Below are 19,965 nucleotides of genomic sequence, written 5' to 3'. Positions count from 1 at the left end.
TCAAATATAAACTACACAGTAGCATTCTGTGAAAATTCTTTCTGTTCTGTGCGTTCAACTAACAGAGTTGAACCTTACTTTTGATTGAGCCGTTCTGAAACACTCTTTCTGTAGAAACTGCAATTGGACATGCTAAGCGCTAAGAGGCCTACATTGGGAAAAAGAATATCTTCAAATAAAAACTACACAGATGCATTCTGTGAAACTTATTTCTGATCTGTAAATTCAGTTAACAGAGATAAAACATATTTTTGATTGAGCAGTTATGAAACACTCTTTTTGTAGAAAATGCAAGTGGAGATTCGGAGCGCTAAGAGGGTAATAGTGGAAAAAGGAATGTCTTCAAATATAAACTACACAGAATCATTCGGTGAAACTTCTTTCTGATCTGTGCATTCAGCTAACAGAGTTAAACCATACTTTTGATTGAGCAGTTTTGAAACACTCTGTCTGTAGGAAATGTTACTAGACATTCGTAGCGCTAAGTGGGTAATAGTGGAAAAAAGAATATGTTCAAATATAAACTACACAGAAGCATTGTATGAAACTTATTTCTGTTCTGTGCATTCAACTAACAGAGTTAGGACCTTACTTTTGATTGAGCCTTTCTGAAACACTCTTTCTGTAGAAACTGCAATTGGACATTCTGAGCGCTAAGAGGGCTATATTGGGAAAAATAATATCTTCAAATAAAAACTTCACAGAAGCATTGTGTGAAACTTATTTCTGATATGTTCATTAAGCTAACAGAGTTAAACCATACTTTTGATTGCGCAGTTCTGAACACTCTTTCTGTAGAAAATGCAAGTGGACATTCGGAGCGCTAAGAGGGTAATAGTGGAAAAAGGAATATATTCAAATATAAACTACACAGTAGCATTCTGTGAAAATTCTTTCTGTTCTGTGCGTTCAACTAACAAAGTTGAACCTTACTTTTGATTGAGCCGTTCTGAAACACTCTTTCTGTAGAAACTGCAATTGGAAATGCTAAGCGCTAAGAGGCCTACATTGGGAAAAAGAATATCTTCATATAAAAACTACACAGATGCATTCTGTGAAACTTATTTCTGATCTGTAAATTCAGTTAACAGAGATAAAACATATTTTTGATTGAGCAGTTATGAAACACTCTTTTTGTAGAAAATGCAAGTGGAGATTCGGAGCGCTAAGAGGGTAATAGTGGAAAAAGGAATGTCTTCAAATATAAACTACACAGAATCATTCGGTGAAACTTCTTTCTGATCTGTGCATTCAGCTAACAGAGTTAAACCATACTTTTGATTGAGCAGATCTGAACACTCTTTCTGTAGAAAATGCAACTGGACATTTGGAGCGCTTAGAGAGTAGTAGTGGAAAAAGGAATATATTCAAATATAAACTACACAGAAGCATTCTGTGAAACTTTTTTCTGATCTGAGCATTCAGCTAACAGAGTTAAACCATACTTTTGATTGAGCAGTTTTGAAACACTCTGTCTGTAGAAAAGGCAACTGGACATTCGTAGCGCTAAGTGGGTAATAGAGGAAAAAAGAATATGTTCAAATATAAACTACACAGAAGCATTGTATGAAAATTCTTTCTGTTCTGTGCATTCAACTAACAGAGTTAGGACCTTACTTTTGATTGAGCCTTTCTGAAACACTCTTTCTGTAGAAACTGCAATTGGACATTCTGAGCGCTAAGAGGCCTATATTGGGAAAAATAATATCTTCAAATAAAAACTTCACAGAAGCATTGTGTGAAACTTATTTCTGAAATGTTCATTAAGCTAACAGAGTTAAACCATACTTTTGATTGCGCAGTTCTGAACACTCTTTCTGTAGAAAATGCAAGTGGACATTCGGAGCGCTAAGAGGGTAATAGTGGAAAAAGGAATATATTCAAATATAAACTACACAGTAGCATTCTGTGAAAATTCTTTCTGTTCTGTGCGTTCAACTAACAGAGTTGAACCTTACTTTTGATTGAGCCGTTCTGAAACACTCTTTCTGTAGAAACTGCAATTGGACATGCTAAGCGCTAAGAGGCCTACATTGGGAAAAAGAATATCTTCAAATAAAAACTACACAGATGCATTCTGTGAAACTTATTTCTGATCTGTAAATTCAGTTAACAGAGATAAAACATATTTTTGATTGAGCAGTTATGAAACACTCTTTTTGTAGAAAATGCAAGTGGAGATTCGGAGCGCTAAGAGGGTAATAGTGGAAAAAGGAATGTCTTCAAATATAAACTACACAGAATCATTCGGTGAAACTTCTTTCTGATCTGTGCATTCAGCTAACAGAGTTAAACCATACTTTTGATTGAGCAGTTTTGAAACACTCTGTCTGTAGGAAATGTTACTAGACATTCGTAGCGCTAAGTGGGTAATAGTGGAAAAAAGAATATGTTCAAATATAAACTACACAGAAGCATTGTATGAAACTTATTTCTGTTCTGTGCATTCAACTAACAGAGTTAGGACCTTACTTTTGATTGAGCCTTTCTGAAACACTCTTTCTGTAGAAACTGCAATTGGACATTCTGAGCGCTAAGAGGGCTATATTGGGAAAAATAATATCTTCAAATAAAAACTTCACAGAAGCATTGTGTGAAACTTATTTCTGATATGTTCATTAAGCTAACAGAGTTAAACCATACTTTTGATTGCGCAGTTCTGAACACTCTTTCTGTAGAAAATGCAAGTGGACATTCGGAGCGCTAAGAGGGTAATAGTGGAAAAAGGAATATATTCAAATATAAACTACACAGTAGCATTCTGTGAAAATTCTTTCTGTTCTGTGCGTTCAACTAACAGAGTTGAACCTTACTTTTGATTGAGCCGTTCTGAAACACTCTTTCTGTAGAAACTGCAATTGGAAATGCTAAGCGCTAAGAGGCCTACATTGGGAAAAAGAATATCTTCATATAAAAACTACACAGATGCATTCTGTGAAACTTATTTCTGATCTGTAAATTCAGTTAACAGAGATAAAACATATTTTTGATTGAGCAGTTATGAAACACTCTTTTTGTAGAAAATGCAAGTGGAGATTCGGAGCGCTAAGAGGGTAATAGTGGAAAAAGGAATGTCTTCAAATATAAACTACACAGAATCATTCGGTGAAACTTCTTTCTGATCTGTGCATTCAGCTAACAGAGTTAAACCATACTTTTGATTGAGCAGATCTGAACACTCTTTCTGTAGAAAATGCAACTGGACATTTGGAGCGCTTAGAGAGTAGTAGTGGAAAAAGGAATATATTCAAATATAAACTACACAGAAGCATTCTGTGAAACTTTTTTCTGATCTGAGCATTCAGCTAACAGAGTTAAACCATACTTTTGATTGAGCAGTTTTGAAACACTCTGTCTGTAGAAAAGGCAACTGGACATTCGTAGCGCTAAGTGGGTAATAGAGGAAAAAAGAATATGTTCAAATATAAACTACACAGAAGCATTGTATGAAAATTCTTTCTGTTCTGTGCATTCAACTAACAGAGTTAGGACCTTACTTTTGATTGAGCCTTTCTGAAACACTCTTTCTGTAGAAACTGCAATTGGACATTCTGAGCGCTAAGAGGCCTATATTGGGAAAAATAATATCTTCAAATAAAAACTTCACAGAAGCATTGTGTGAAACTTATTTCTGATATGTTCATTAAGCTAACAGAGTTAAACCATACTTTTGATTGCGCAGTTCTGAACACTCTTTCTGTAGAAAATGCAAGTGGACATTCGGAGCGCTAAGAGGGTAATAGTGGAAAAAGGAATATATTCAAATATAAACTACACAGTAGCATTCTGTGAAAATTCTTTCTGTTCTGTGCGTTCAACTAACAGAGTTGAACCTTACTTTTGATTGAGCCGTTCTGAAACACTCTTTCTGTAGAAACTGCAATTGGACATGCTAAGCGCTAAGAGGCCTACATTGGGAAAAAGAATATCTTCAAATAAAAACTACACAGATGCATTCTGTGAAACTTATTTCTGATCTGTAAATTCAGTTAACAGAGATAAAACATATTTTTGATTGAGCAGTTATGAAACACTCTTTTTGTAGAAAATGCAAGTGGAGATTCGGAGCGCTAAGAGGGTAATAGTGGAAAAAGGAATGTCTTCAAATATAAACTACACAGAATCATTCGGTGAAACTTCTTTCTGATCTGTGCATTCAGCTAACAGAGTTAAACCATACTTTTGATTGAGCAGTTTTGAAACACTCTGTCTGTAGGAAATGTTACTAGACATTCGTAGCGCTAAGTGGGTAATAGTGGAAAAAAGAATATGTTCAAATATAAACTACACAGAAGCATTGTATGAAACTTATTTCTGTTCTGTGCATTCAACTAACAGAGTTAGGACCTTACTTTTGATTGAGCCTTTCTGAAACACTCTTTCTGTAGAAACTGCAATTGGACATTCTGAGCGCTAAGAGGGCTATATTGGGAAAAATAATATCTTCAAATAAAAACTTCACAGAAGCATTGTGTGAAACTTATTTCTGATATGTTCATTAAGCTAACAGAGTTAAACCATACTTTTGATTGCGCAGTTCTGAACACTCTTTCTGTAGAAAATGCAAGTGGACATTCGGAGCGCTAAGAGGGTAATAGTGGAAAAAGGAATATATTCAAATATAAACTACACAGTAGCATTCTGTGAAAATTCTTTCTGTTCTGTGCGTTCAACTAACAGAGTTGAACCTTACTTTTGATTGAGCCGTTCTGAAACACTCTTTCTGTAGAAACTGCAATTGGACATGCTAAGCGCTAAGAGGCCTACATTGGGAAAAAGAATATCTTCATATAAAAACTACACAGATGCATTCTGTGAAACTTATTTCTGATCTGTAAATTCAGTTAACAGAGATAAAACATATTTTTGATTGAGCAGTTATGAAACACTCTTTTTGTAGAAAATGCAAGTGGAGATTCGGAGCGCTAAGAGGGTAATAGTGGAAAAAGGAATGTCTTCAAATATAAACTACACAGAATCATTCGGTGAAACTTCTTTCTGATCTGTGCATTCAGCTAACAGAGTTAAACCATACTTTTGATTGAGCAGATCTGAACACTCTTTCTGTAGAAAATGCAACTGGACATTTGGAGCGCTAAGAGCGTAGTAGTGGATAAAGTTATATATTCAAATATAAACTACACAGAAGCATTCTGTGAAACTTCTTTCTGATCTGAGCATTCAGCTAACAGAGTTAAACCATACTTTTGATTGAGCAGTTTTGAAACACTCTGTCTGTAGAAAATGCAACTGGACATTCGTAGCGCTAAGTGGGTAATAGTGGAAAAAAGAATATGTTCAAATATAAACTACACAGAAGCATTGTATGAAACTTCTTTCTGTTCTGTGCATTCAACTAACAGAGTTGAACCTTACTTTTGATTGAGAAGTTCTGAAACACTCTTTCTGTAGAAACGGCAATTGGACATTCTGAGCGCTAAGAGGCCTATATTGGGAAAAAGAATGTCTACAAATAAAAACTACACAGAAGAATTGTGTGAAACTTCTTTCTGTTCTGTTTGTTCAACTAATAGCGTTGAACCTTAGTTTTGATTGAGCCGTTCTGAAACACTCTTTCTGTAGAAAATGCAAGTGGAGATTCGGAGCGCTAAGAGGGTAATAGTGGAAAAAGGAATGTCTCCAAATATAAACTACACACAATCATTCTGTGAAACTTCTTTCTGATCTGTGCATTCAGCTAACAGAGTTAAACCATACTTTTGATTGAGCAGATCTGAACACTCTTTCTGTAGAAAATGCAACTGGACATTTGGAGCGCTTAGAGATTAGTAGTGGAAAAAGGAATATATTCAAATATAAACTACACAGAAGCATTCTGTGAAACTTTTTTCTGATCTGAGCATTCAGCTAACAGAGTTAAACCATACTTTTGATTGAGCAGTTTTGAAACACTCTGTCTGTAGAAAAGGCAACTGGACATTCGTAGCGCTAAGTGGGTAATAGTGGAAAAAAGAATATGTTCAAATATAAACTACACAGAAGCATTGTATGAAAATTCTTTCTGTTCTGTGCATTCAACTAACAGAGTTAGGACCTTACTTTTGATTGAGCCTTTCTGAAACACTCTTTCTGTAGAAACTGCAATTGGACATTCTGAGCGCTAAGAGGCCTATATTGGGAAAAATAATATCTTCAAATAAAAACTTCACAGAAGCATTGTGTGAAACTTATTTCTGATATGTTCATTAAGCTAACAGAGTTAAACCATACTATTGATTGCGCAGTTCTGAACACTCTTTCTGTAGAAAATGCAAGTGGACATTCGGAGCGCTAAGAGGGTAATAGTGGAAAAAGGAATATATTCAAATATAAACTACACAGTAGCATTCTGTGAAAATTCTTTCTGTTCTGTGCGTTCAACTAACAGAGTTGAACCTTACTTTTGATTGAGCCGTTCTGAAACACTCTTTCTGTAGAAACTGCAATTGGACATGCTAAGCGCTAAGAGGCCTACATTGGGAAAAAGAATATCTTCAAATAAAAACTACACAGATGCATTCTGTGAAACTTATTTCTGATCTGTAAATTCAGTTAACAGAGATAAAACATATTTTTGATTGAGCAGTTATGAAACACTCTTTTTGTAGAAAATGCAAGTGGAGATTCGGAGCGCTAAGAGGGTAATAGTGGAAAAAGGAATGTCTTCAAATATAAACTACACAGAATCATTCGGTGAAACTTCTTTCTGATCTGTGCATTCAGCTAACAGAGTTAAACCATACTTTTGATTGAGCAGATCTGAACACTCTTTCTGTAGAAAATGCAACTGGACATTTGGAGCGCTTAGAGAGTAGTAGTGGAAAAAGGAATATATTCAAATATAAACTACACAGAAGCATTCTGTGAAACTTTTTTCTGATCTGAGCATTCAGCTAACAGAGTTAAACCATACTTTTGATTGAGCAGTTTTGAAACACTCTGTCTGTAGAAAAGGCAACTGGACATTCGTAGCGCTAAGTGGGTAATAGAGGAAAAAAGAATATGTTCAAATATAAACTACACAGAAGCATTGTATGAAAATTCTTTCTGTTCTGTGCATTCAACTAACAGAGTTAGGACCTTACTTTTGATTGAGCCTTTCTGAAACACTCTTTCTGTAGAAACTGCAATTGGACATTCTGAGCGCTAAGAGGCCTATATTGGGAAAAATAATATCTTCAAATAAAAACTTCACAGAAGCATTGTGTGAAACTTATTTCTGAAATGTTCATTAAGCTAACAGAGTTAAACCATACTTTTGATTGCGCAGTTCTGAACACTCTTTCTGTAGAAAATGCAAGTGGACATTCGGAGCGCTAAGAAGGTAATAGTGGAAAAAGGAATATATTCAAATATAAACTACACAGTAGCATTCTGTGAAAATTCTTTCTGTTCTGTGCGTTCAACTAACAGAGTTGAACCTTACTTTTGATTGAGCCGTTCTGAAACACTCTTTCTGTAGAAACTGCAATTGGACATGCTAAGCGCTAAGAGGCCTACATTGGGAAAAAGAATATCTTCAAATAAAAACTACACAGATGCATTCTGTGAAACTTATTTCTGATCTGTAAATTCAGTTAACAGAGATAAAACATATTTTTGATTGAGCAGTTATGAAACACTCTTTTTGTAGAAAATGCAAGTGGAGATTCGGAGCGCTAAGAGGGTAATAGTGGAAAAAGGAATGTCTTCAAATATAAACTACACAGAATCATTCGGTGAAACTTCTTTCTGATCTGTGCATTCAGCTAACAGAGTTAAACCATACTTTTGATTGAGCAGTTTTGAAACACTCTGTCTGTAGGAAATGTTACTAGACATTCGTAGCGCTAAGTGGGTAATAGTGGAAAAAAGAATATGTTCAAATATAAACTACACAGAAGCATTGTATGAAACTTATTTCTGTTCTGTGCATTCAACTAACAGAGTTAGGACCTTACTTTTGATTGAGCCTTTCTGAAACACTCTTTCTGTAGAAACTGCAATTGGACATTCTGAGCGCTAAGAGGGCTATATTGGGAAAAATAATATCTTCAAATAAAAACTTCACAGAAGCATTGTGTGAAACTTATTTCTGATATGTTCATTAAGCTAACAGAGTTAAACCATACTTTTGATTGCGCAGTTCTGAACACTCTTTCTGTAGAAAATGCAAGTGGACATTCGGAGCGCTAAGAGGGTAATAGTGGAAAAAGGAATATATTCAAATATAAACTACACAGTAGCATTCTGTGAAAATTCTTTCTGTTCTGTGCGTTCAACTAACAAAGTTGAACCTTACTTTTGATTGAGCCGTTCTGAAACACTCTTTCTGTAGAAACTGCAATTGGAAATGCTAAGCGCTAAGAGGCCTACATTGGGAAAAAGAATATCTTCATATAAAAACTACACAGATGCATTCTGTGAAACTTATTTCTGATCTGTAAATTCAGTTAACAGAGATAAAACATATTTTTGATTGAGCAGTTATGAAACACTCTTTTTGTAGAAAATGCAAGTGGAGATTCGGAGCGCTAAGAGGGTAATAGTGGAAAAAGGAATGTCTTCAAATATAAACTACACAGAATCATTCGGTGAAACTTCTTTCTGATCTGTGCATTCAGCTAACAGAGTTAAACCATACTTTTGATTGAGCAGATCTGAACACTCTTTCTGTAGAAAATGCAACTGGACATTTGGAGCGCTTAGAGAGTAGTAGTGGAAAAAGGAATATATTCAAATATAAACTACACAGAAGCATTCTGTGAAACTTTTTTCTGATCTGAGCATTCAGCTAACAGAGTTAAACCATACTTTTGATTGAGCAGTTTTGAAACACTCTGTCTGTAGAAAAGGCAACTGGACATTCGTAGCGCTAAGTGGGTAATAGAGGAAAAAAGAATATGTTCAAATATAAACTACACAGAAGCATTGTATGAAAATTCTTTCTGTTCTGTGCATTCAACTAACAGAGTTAGGACCTTACTTTTGATTGAGCCTTTCTGAAACACTCTTTCTGTAGAAACTGCAATTGGACATTCTGAGCGCTAAGAGGCCTATATTGGGAAAAATAATATCTTCAAATAAAAACTTCACAGAAGCATTGTGTGAAACTTATTTCTGATACGTTCATTAAGCTAACAGAGTTAAACCATACTTTTGATTGCGCAGTTCTGAACACTCTTTCTGTAGAAAATGCAAGTGGACATTCGGAGCGCTAAGAGGGTAATAGTGGAAAAAGGAATATATTCAAATATAAACTACACAGTAGCATTCTGTGAAAATTCTTTCTGTTCTGTGCGTTCAACTAACAGAGTTGAACCTTACTTTTGATTGAGCCGTTCTGAAACACTCTTTCTGTAGAAACTGCAATTGGACATGCTAAGCGCTAAGAGGCCTACATTGGGAAAAAGAATATCTTCAAATAAAAACTACACAGATGCATTCTGTGAAACTTATTTCTGATCTGTAAATTCAGTTAACAGAGATAAAACATATTTTTGATTGAGCAGTTATGAAACACTCTTTTTGTAGAAAATGCAAGTGGAGATTCGGAGCGCTAAGAGGGTAATAGTGGAAAAAGGAATGTCTTCAAATATAAACTACACAGAATCATTCGGTGAAACTTCTTTCTGGTCTGTGCATTCAGCTAACAGAGTTAAACCATACTTTTGATTGAGCAGTTTTGAAACACTCTGTCTGTAGGAAATGTTACTAGACATTCGTAGCGCTAAGTGGGTAATAGTGGAAAAAAGAATATGTTCAAATATAAACTACACAGAAGCATTGTATGAAACTTATTTCTGTTCTGTGCATTCAACTAACAGAGTTAGGACCTTACTTTTGATTGAGCCTTTCTGAAACACTCTTTCTGTAGAAACTGCAATTGGACATTCTGAGCGCTAAGAGGGCTATATTGGGAAAAATAATATCTTCAAATAAAAACTTCACAGAAGCATTGTGTGAAACTTATTTCTGATATGTTCATTAAGCTAACAGAGTTAAACCATACTTTTGATTGCGCAGTTCTGAACACTCTTTCTGTAGAAAATGCAAGTGGACATTCGGAGCGCTAAGAGGGTAATAGTGGAAAAAGGAATATATTCAAATATAAACTACACAGTAGCATTCTGTGAAAATTCTTTCTGTTCTGTGCGTTCAACTAACAGAGTTGAACCTTACTTTTGATTGAGCCGTTCTGAAACACTCTTTCTGTAGAAACTGCAATTGGACATGCTAAGCGCTAAGAGGCCTACATTGGGAAAAAGAATATCTTCATATAAAAACTACACAGATGCATTCTGTGAAACTTATTTCTGATCTGTAAATTCAGTTAACAGAGATAAAACATATTTTTGATTGAGCAGTTATGAAACACTCTTTTTGTAGAAAATGCAAGTGGAGATTCGGAGCGCTAAGAGGGTAATAGTGGAAAAAGGAATGTCTTCAAATATAAACTACACAGAATCATTCGGTGAAACTTCTTTCTGATCTGTGCATTCAGCTAACAGAGTTAAACCATACTTTTGATTGAGCAGATCTGAACACTCTTTCTGTAGAAAATGCAACTGGACATTTGGAGCGCTAAGAGCGTAGTAGTGGATAAAGTTATATATTCAAATATAAACTACACAGAAGCATTCTGTGAAACTTCTTTCTGATCTGAGCATTCAGCTAACAGAGTTAAACCATACTTTTGATTGAGCAGTTTTGAAACACTCTGTCTGTAGAAAATGCAACTGGACATTCGTAGCGCTAAGTGGGTAATAGTGGAAAAAAGAATATGTTCAAATATAAACTACACAGAAGCATTGTATGAAACTTCTTTCTGTTCTGTGCATTCAACTAACAGAGTTGAACCTTACTTTTGATTGAGAAGTTCTGAAACACTCTTTCTGTAGAAACGGCAATTGGACATTCTGAGCGCTAAGAGGCCTATATTGGGAAAAAGAATGTCTACAAATAAAAACTACACAGAAGAATTGTGTGAAACTTCTTTCTGTTCTGTTTGTTCAACTAATAGCGTTGAACCTTAGTTTTGATTGAGCCGTTCTGAAACACTCTTTCTGTAGAAAATGCAAGTGGAGATTCGGAGCGCTAAGAGGGTAATAGTGGAAAAAGGAATGTCTCCAAATATAAACTACACAGAATCATTCTGTGAAACTTCTTTCTGATCTGTGCATTCAGCTAACAGAGTTAAACCATACTTTTGATTGAGCAGATCTGAACACTCTTTCTGTAGAAAATGCATCTGGACATTTGGAGCGCTTAGAGATTAGTAGTGGAAAAAGGAATATATTCAAATATAAACTACACAGAAGCATTCTGTGAAACTTTTTTCTGATCTGAGCATTCAGCTAACAGAGTTAAACCATACTTTTGATTGAGCAGTTTTGAAACACTCTGTCTGTAGAAAAGGCAACTGGACATTCGTAGCGCTAAGTGGGTAATAGTGGAAAAAAGAATATGTTCAAATATAAACTACACAGAAGCATTGTATGAAAATTCTTTCTGTTCTGTGCATTCAACTAACAGAGTTAGGACCTTACTTTTGATTGAGCCTTTCTGAAACACTCTTTCTGTAGAAACTGCAATTGGACATTCTGAGCGCTAAGAGGCCTATATTGGGAAAAATAATATCTTCAAATAAAAACTTCACAGAAGCATTGTGTGAAACTTATTTCTGATATGTTCATTAAGCTAACAGAGTTAAACCATACTTTTGATTGCGCAGTTCTGAACACTCTTTCTGTAGAAAATGCAAGTGGACATTCGGAGCGCTAAGAGGGTAATAGTGGAAAAAGGAATATATTCAAATATAAACTACACAGTAGCATTCTGTGAAAATTCTTTCTGTTCTGTGCGTTCAACTAACAGAGTTGAACCTTACTTTTGATTGAGCCGTTCTGAAACACTCTTTCTGTAGAAACTGCAATTGGACATGCTAAGCGCTAAGAGGCCTACATTGGGAAAAAGAATATCTTCAAATAAAAACTACACAGATGCATTCTGTGAAACTTATTTCTGATCTGTAAATTCAGTTAACAGAGATAAAACATATTTTTGATTGAGCAGTTATGAAACACTCTTTTTGTAGAAAATGCAAGTGGAGATTCGGAGCGCTAAGTGGGTAATAGTGGAAAAAGGAATGTCTTCAAATATAAACTACACAGAATCATTCGGTGAAACTTCTTTCTGGTCTGTGCATTCAGCTAACAGAGTTAAACCATACTTTTGATTGAGCAGATCTGAACACTCTTTCTGTAGAAAATGCAACTGGACATTTGGAGCGCTAATAGCGTAGTAGTGGAAAAAGGAATATATTCAAATATAAACTACACAGAAGCATTCTGTGAAACTTCTTTCTGATCTGAGCATTCAGCTAACAGAGTTAAACCATACTTTTGATTGAGCAGTTTTGAAACACTCTGTCTGTAGAAAATGCAACTGGACATTCGTAGCGCTAAGTGGGTAATAGTGGAAAAATGAATATGTTCAAATATAAACTACACAGAAGCATTGTATGAAACTTCTTCCCGTTCTGTGCATTCAACTAACAGAGTTGAACCGTACTTTTGATTGAGCCGTTCTGAAACACTCTTTCTGTATAAACTGCAATTGGACATTCTGAGCGCTAAGAGGCCTATATTGGGAAAAAGAATGTCTACAAATAAAAACTACACAGAAGAATTGTGTGAAATTTCTTTCTGTTCTGTTTGTTCAACTAAAAGAGTTGAACCTTAGTTTTGATTGAGCCGTTCTGAAACACTCTTTCTGTAGAAAATGCAAGTGGAGATTCGGAGCGCTAAGAGTTTAATAGTGGAAAAAGGAATGTCTCCAAATATAAACTACACAGAATCATTCTGTGAAACTTCTTTCTGATCTGTGCATTCAGCTAACAGAGTTAAACCATACTTTTGATTGAGCAGATCTGAACACTCTTTCTGTAGAAAATGCAACTGGACATTTGGAGCGCTAAGAGAGTAGTAGTGGAAAAAGGAATATATTCAAATATAAACTACACAGAAGCATTCTGTGAAACTTCTTTCTGATCTGAGCATTCAGCTAACAGAGTTAAACCATACTTTTGATTGAGCAGTTTTGAAACACTCTGCCTGTAGGAAAAGTTACTGGACATTCGTAGCGCTAAGTGGGTAATAGTGGAAAAAAGAATATGTTCAAATATAAACTACACAGAAGCATTGTATGAAACTTATTTCTGTTCTGTGCATTCAACTAACAGAGTTTGGACCTTACTTTTGATTGAGCCTTTCTGAAACACTCTTTCTGTAGAAACTGCAATTGGACATTCTGAGCGCTAAGAGGGCTATATTGGGAAAAATAATATCTTCAAATAAAAACTTCACAGAAGCATTGTGTGAAACTTATTTCTGATATGTTCATTAAGCTAACAGAGTTAAACCATACTTTTGATTGCGCAGTTCTGAACACTCTTTCTGTAGAAAATGCAAGTGGACATTCGGAGCGCTAAGAGGGTAATAGTGGAAAAAGGAATATATTCAAATATAAACTACACAGTAGCATTCTGTGAAAATTCTTTCTGTTCTGTGCGTTCAACTAACAGAGTTGAACCTTACTTTTGATTGAGCCGTTCTGAAACACTCTTTCTGTAGAAACTGCAATTGGACATGCTAAGCGCTAAGAGGCCTACATTGGGAAAAAGAATATCTTCATATAAAAACTACACAGATGCATTCTGTGAAACTTATTTCTGATCTGTAAATTCAGTTAACAGAGATAAAACATATTTTTGATTGAGCAGTTATGAAACACTCTTTTTGTAGAAAATGCAAGTGGAGATTCGGAGCGCTAAGAGGGTAATAGTGGAAAAAGGAATGTCTTCAAATATAAACTACACAGAATCATTCGGTGAAACTTCTTTCTGATCTGTGCATTCAGCTAACAGAGTTAAACCATACTTTTGATTGAGCAGATCTGAACACTCTTTCTGTAGAAAATGCAACTGGACATTTGGAGCGCTAAGAGCGTAGTAGTGGAGAAAGGTATATATTCAAATATAAACTACACAGAAGCATTCTGTGAAACTTCTTTCTGATCTGAGCATTCAGTTAACAGAGTTAAACCATACTTTTGATTGAGCAGTTTTGAAACACTCTGTCTGTAGAAAATGCAACTGGACATTCGTAGCGCTAAGTGGGTAATAGTGGAAAAAAGAATATGTTCAAATATAAACTACACAGAAGCATTGTATGAAACTTCTTTCTGTTCTGTGCATTCAACTAACAGAGTTGAACCTTACTTTTGATTGAGAAGTTCTGAAACACTCTTTCTGTAGAAACGGCAATTGGACATTCTGAGCGCTAAGAGGCCTATATTGGGAAAAAGAATGTCTACAAATAAAAACTACACAGAAGAATTGTGTGAAACTTCTTTCTGTTCTGTTTGTTCAACTAATAGCGTTGAACCTTAGTTTTGATTGAGCCGTTCTGAAACACTCTTTCTGTAGAAAATGCAAGTGGAGATTCGGAGCGCTAAGAGGGTAATAGTGGAAAAAGGAATGTCTCCAAATATAAACTACACAGAATCATTCTGTGAAACTTCTTTCTGATCTGTGCATTCAGCTAACAGAGTTAAACCATACTTTTGATTGAGCAGATCTGAACACTCTTTCTGTAGAAAATGCAACTGGACATTTGGAGCGCTAATAGCGTAGTAGTGGAAAAAGGAATATATTCAAATATAAACTACACAGAAGCATTCTGTGAAACTTCTTTCTGATCTGAGCATTCAGCTAACAGAGTTAAACCATACTTTTGATTGAGCAGTTTTGAAACACTCTGTCTGTAGAAAATGCAACTGGACATTCGTAGCGCTAAGTGGGTAATAGTGGAAAAATGAATATGTTCAAATATAAACTACACAGAAGCATTGTATGAAACTTCTTTCTGTTCTGTGCATTCAACTAACAAAGTTGAACCTTACTTTTGATTGAGCCGTTCTGAAACACTCTTTATGTATAAACTGCAATTGGACATTCTGAGCGCTAAGAGGCCTATATTGGGAAAAATAATGTCTACTAATAAAAACTACACAGAAGAATTGTGTGAAATTTCTTTCTGTTCTGTTTGTTCAACTAAAAGAGTTGAACCTTAGTTTTGATTGAGCCGTTCTGAAACACTCTTTCTGTAGAAAATGCAAGTGGAGATTCGGAGCGCTAAGAGTTTAATAGTGGAAAAAGGAATGTCTCCAAATATAAACTACACAGAATCATTCTGTGAAACTTCTTTCTGATCTGTGCATTCAGCTAACAGAGTTAAACCATACTTTTGATTGAGCAGATCTGAACACTCTTTCTGTAGAAAATGCCACTGGACATTTGGAGCGCTAAGAGAGTACTAGTGGAAAAAGGAATATATTCAAATATAAACTACACAGAAGCATGCTGTGAAACTTCTTTCTGATCTGAGCATTCAGCTAACAGAGTTAAACCATACTTTTGATTGAGCAGTTTTGAAACACTCTGTCTGTAGAAAATGCAACTGGACATTCGTAGCGCTAAGTGGGTAATAGTGGAAAAAAGAATATGTTCAAATATAAACTACACAGAAGCATTGTATGAAACTACTTTCTGTTCTGTGCATTCAACTAACAGAGTTGAACCTTACTTTTGATTGAGCCGTGCTGAAACACTCTTTCTGTAGAAACTGCAATTGGACATTCTGAGCGCTAAGAGACCTATATTGGGAAAAATAATATCTTCAAATAAAAACTTCACAGAAGCATTGTGTGAAACTTATTTCTGATATGTTCATTAAGCTAACAGAGTTAAACCATACTTTTGATTGCGCAGTTCTTAACACTCTTTCTGTAGAAAATGCAAGTGGACATTCGGAGCGCTAAGAGGGTAATAGTGGAAAAAGGAATATATTCAAATATAAACTACACAGTAGCATTCTGTGAAAATTCTTTCTGTTCTGTGCGTTCAACTAACAGAGTTGAACCTTACTTTTGATTGAGCCGTTCTGAAACACTCTTTCTGTAGAAACTGCAATTGGACATGCTAAGCGCTAAGAGGCCTACATTGGGAAAAAGAATATCTTCAAATAAAAACTACACAGATGCATTCTGTGAAACTTATTTCTGATCTGTAAATTCAGTTAACAGAGATAAAACATATTTTTGATTGAGCAGTTATGAAACTCTCTTTTTGTAGAAAATGCAAGTGGAGATTCGGAGCGCTAAGAGGGTAATAGTGGAAAAAGGAATGTCTTCAAATATAAACTACACAGAATCATTCGGTGAAACTTCTTTCTGATCTGTGCATTCAGCTAACAGAGTTAAACCATACTTTTGATTGAGCAGTTTTGAAACACTCTGTCTGTAGAAAATGCAACTGGACATTCGTAGCGCTAAGTGGGTAATAGTGGAAAAATGAATATGTTCAAATATAAACTACACAGAAGCATTGTATGAAACTTCTTTCTGTTCTGTGCATTCAACTAACAGAGTTGAACCTTACTTTTGATTGAGCCGTTCTGAAACACTCTTTCTGTAGAAACTGCAATTGGACATTCTCAGCGCTAAGAGGCCTATATTGGGAAAAAGAACGTCTACAAATAAAAACTACACAGAAGAATTGTGTGAAACATCTTTCTGTTCTGTTTGTTCAACTAAAAGAGTTGAACCTTAGTTTTGATTGAGCCGTTCTGAAACATTCTTTCTGTAGAAAATGCAAGTGGAGATTCGGAGCGCTAAGAGGGTAATAGTGGAAAAAGGAATGTCTCCAAATATAAACTACACAGAATCATTCTGTGAAACTTCTTTCTGATCTGTGCATTCAGCTAACAGAGTTAAACCATACTTTTGATTGAGCAGTTTTGAAACACTCTGTCTGTAGAAAATGCAACTGGACATTCGTAGCGCTAAGTGGGTAATAGTGGAAAAAAGAATATGTTCAAATATAAACTACACAGAAGCATTGTATGAAACTTCTTTCTGTTCTGTGCATTCAACTAACAGAGTTGAACCTTACCCTTGATTGAGCCTTTCTGAAACACTCTTTCTGTAGAAACTGCAATTGGACATTCTGAGCGCTAAGAGGCCTATATTGGGAAAAATAATATCTTCAAATAAAAACTTCACAGAAGCATTGTGTGAAACTTATTTCTGATATGTTCATTAAGCTAACAGAGTTAAACCATACTTTTGATTGCGCAGTTCTGAACACTCTTTCTGTAGAAAATGCAAGTGGACATTCGGAGCGCTAAGAGGGTAATAGTGGAAAAAGGAATATATTCAAATATAAACTACACAGTAGCATTCTGTGAAAATTCTTTCTGTTCTGTGCATTCAGCTAACAGAGTTGAACCTTACTTTTGATTGAGCCGTTCTGAAACACTCTTTCTGCAGAAACTGCAATTGGACATTCTGAGCGCTAAAGGCCTATATTGGGAAAAAGAATGTCTACAAATAAAAACTACACAGAAGAATTGTGTGAAACTTCTTTCTGTTCTGTTTGTTCAACTAAAAGAGTTGAACCTTAGTTTTGATTGAGCCGTTCTGAAACACTCTTTCTGTAGAAAATGCAAGTGGAGATTCAGAGCGCTAAGAGGGTAATAGTGGAAAAAGTAATGTCTCCAAATATAAACTACACAGAATCATTCTGTGAAACTTCTTTCTGATCTGTGCATTCAGCTAACAGAGTTAAACCATACTTTTGATTGAGCAGATCTGAACACTCTTTCTGTAGAAAATGCAACTGGACATTTGGAGCGCTAAGACAGTAGTAGTGGAAAAAGGAATATATTCAAATATAAACTACACAGAAGCATTCTGTGAAACTTCTTTCTGATCTGAGCATTCAGCTAACAGAGTTAAACCATACTTTTGATTGAGCAGTTTTGAAACACTCTGTCTGTAGGAAATGTTACTGGACATTCGTAGCGCTAAGTGGGTAATAGTGGAAAAAAGAATATGTTCAAATATAAACTACACAGAAGCATTGTATGAAACTTATTTCTGTTCTGTGCATTCAACTAACAGAGTTAGGACCTTACTTTTGATTGAGCCTTTCTGAAACACTCTTTCTGTAGAAACTGCAATTGGACATTCTGAGCGCTAAGAGGGCTATATTGGGAAAAATAATATCTTCAAATAAAAACTTCACAGAAGCATTGTGTGAAACTTATTTCTGATATGTTCATTAAGCTAACAGAGTTAAACCATACTTTTGATTGCGCAGTTCTGAACACTCTTTCTGTAGAAAATGCAAGTGGACATTCGGAGCGCTAAGAGGGTAATAGTGGAAAAAGGAATATATTCAAATATAAACTACACAGTAGCATTCTGTGAAAATTCTTTCTGTTCTGTGCGTTCAACTAACAGAGTTGAACCTTACTTTTGATTGAGCCGTTCTGAAACACTCTTTCTGTAGAAACTGCAATTGGACATGCTAAGCGCTAAGAGGCCTACATTGGGAAAAAGAATATCTTCATATAAAAACTACACAGATGCATTCTGTGAAACTTATTTCTGATCTGTAAATTCAGTTAACAGAGATAAAACATATTTTTGATTGAGCAGTTATGAAACACTCTTTTTGTAGAAAATGCAAGTGGAGATTCGGAGCGCTAAGAGGGTAATAGTGGAAAAAGGAATGTCTTCAAATATAAACTACACAGAATCATTCGGTGAAACTTCTTTCTGATCTGTGCATTCAGCTAACAGAGTTAAAGCATACTTTTGATTGAGCAGATCTGAACACTCTTTCTGTAGAAAATGCAACAGGACATTTGGAGCGCTAAGAGCGTAGTAGTGGAGAAAGGTATATATTCAAATATAAACTACACAGAGGCATTCTGTGAAACTTCTTTCTGCTCTGAGCATTCAGCTAACAGAGTTAAACCATACTTTTGATTGAGCAGTTTTGAAACACTCTGTCTGTAGAAAATGCAACTGGACATTCGTAGCGCTAAGTGGGTAATAGTGGAAAAAAGAATATGTTCAAATATAAACTACACAGAAGCATTGTATGAAACTTCTTTCTGTTCTGTGCATTCAACTAACAGAGTTGAACCTTACTTTTGATTGAGCCGTTCTGAAACACTCTTTCTGTAGAAACTGCAATTGGACATTCTGAGCGCTAAGAGGCCTATATTGGGAAAAAGTATGTCTACAAATAAAAACTACACAGAAGAATTGTGTGAAACTTCTTTCTGTTCTGTTTGTTCAACTAAAAGCGTTGAACCTTAGTTTTGATTGAGCCGTTCTGAAACACTCTTTCTGTAGAAAATGCAAGTGGAGATTCGGAGCGCTAAGAGGGTAATAGTGGAAAAAGGAATGTCTCCAAATATAAACTACACAGAATCATTCTGTGAAACTTCTTTCTGATCTGTGCATTCAGCTAACAGAGTTAAACCATACTTTTGATTGAGCAGTTTTGAAACACTCTGTCTGTAGAAAATGCAACTGGACATTCTTAGCGCTAAGTGGGTAATAGTGGAAAAAAGAATATGTTCAAATATAAACTACACAGAAGCATTGTATGAAACTTCTTTCTGTTCTGTGCATTCAACTAACAGAGTTGAAGCTTACCCTTGATTGAGCCTTTCTGAAACACTCTTTCTGTAGAAACTGCAATTGGACATTCTGAGCGCTAAGAGGCCTATATTGGGAAAAATAATATCTTCAAATAAAAACTTCACAGAAGCATTGTGTGAAACTTATTTCTGATATGTTCATTAAGCTAACAGAGTTAAACCATACTTTTGATTGCGCAGTTCTGAACACTCTTTCTGTAGAAAATGCAAGTGGACATTCGGAGCGCTAGGAGGGTAATAGTGGAAAAAGGAATATATTCAAATATAAACTACACAGTAGCATTCTGTGAAAATTCTTTCTGTTCTGTGCATTCAACTAACAGAGTTGAACCTTACTTTTGATTGAGCCGTTCTGAAACACTCTTTCTGTAGAAACTGCAGTTGGACATTCTGAGCGCTAAGAGGC

The sequence above is a fragment of the Symphalangus syndactylus genome, chromosome 15 (assembly GCF_028878055.3).
Source record: "Symphalangus syndactylus isolate Jambi chromosome 15, NHGRI_mSymSyn1-v2.1_pri, whole genome shotgun sequence".
Classification (NCBI taxonomy): Eukaryota; Metazoa; Chordata; class Mammalia; order Primates; family Hylobatidae; genus Symphalangus; species Symphalangus syndactylus.
The sequence above is the reverse complement of the archived record's forward strand: the minus strand, read 5'-3'. Positions refer to the sequence as shown.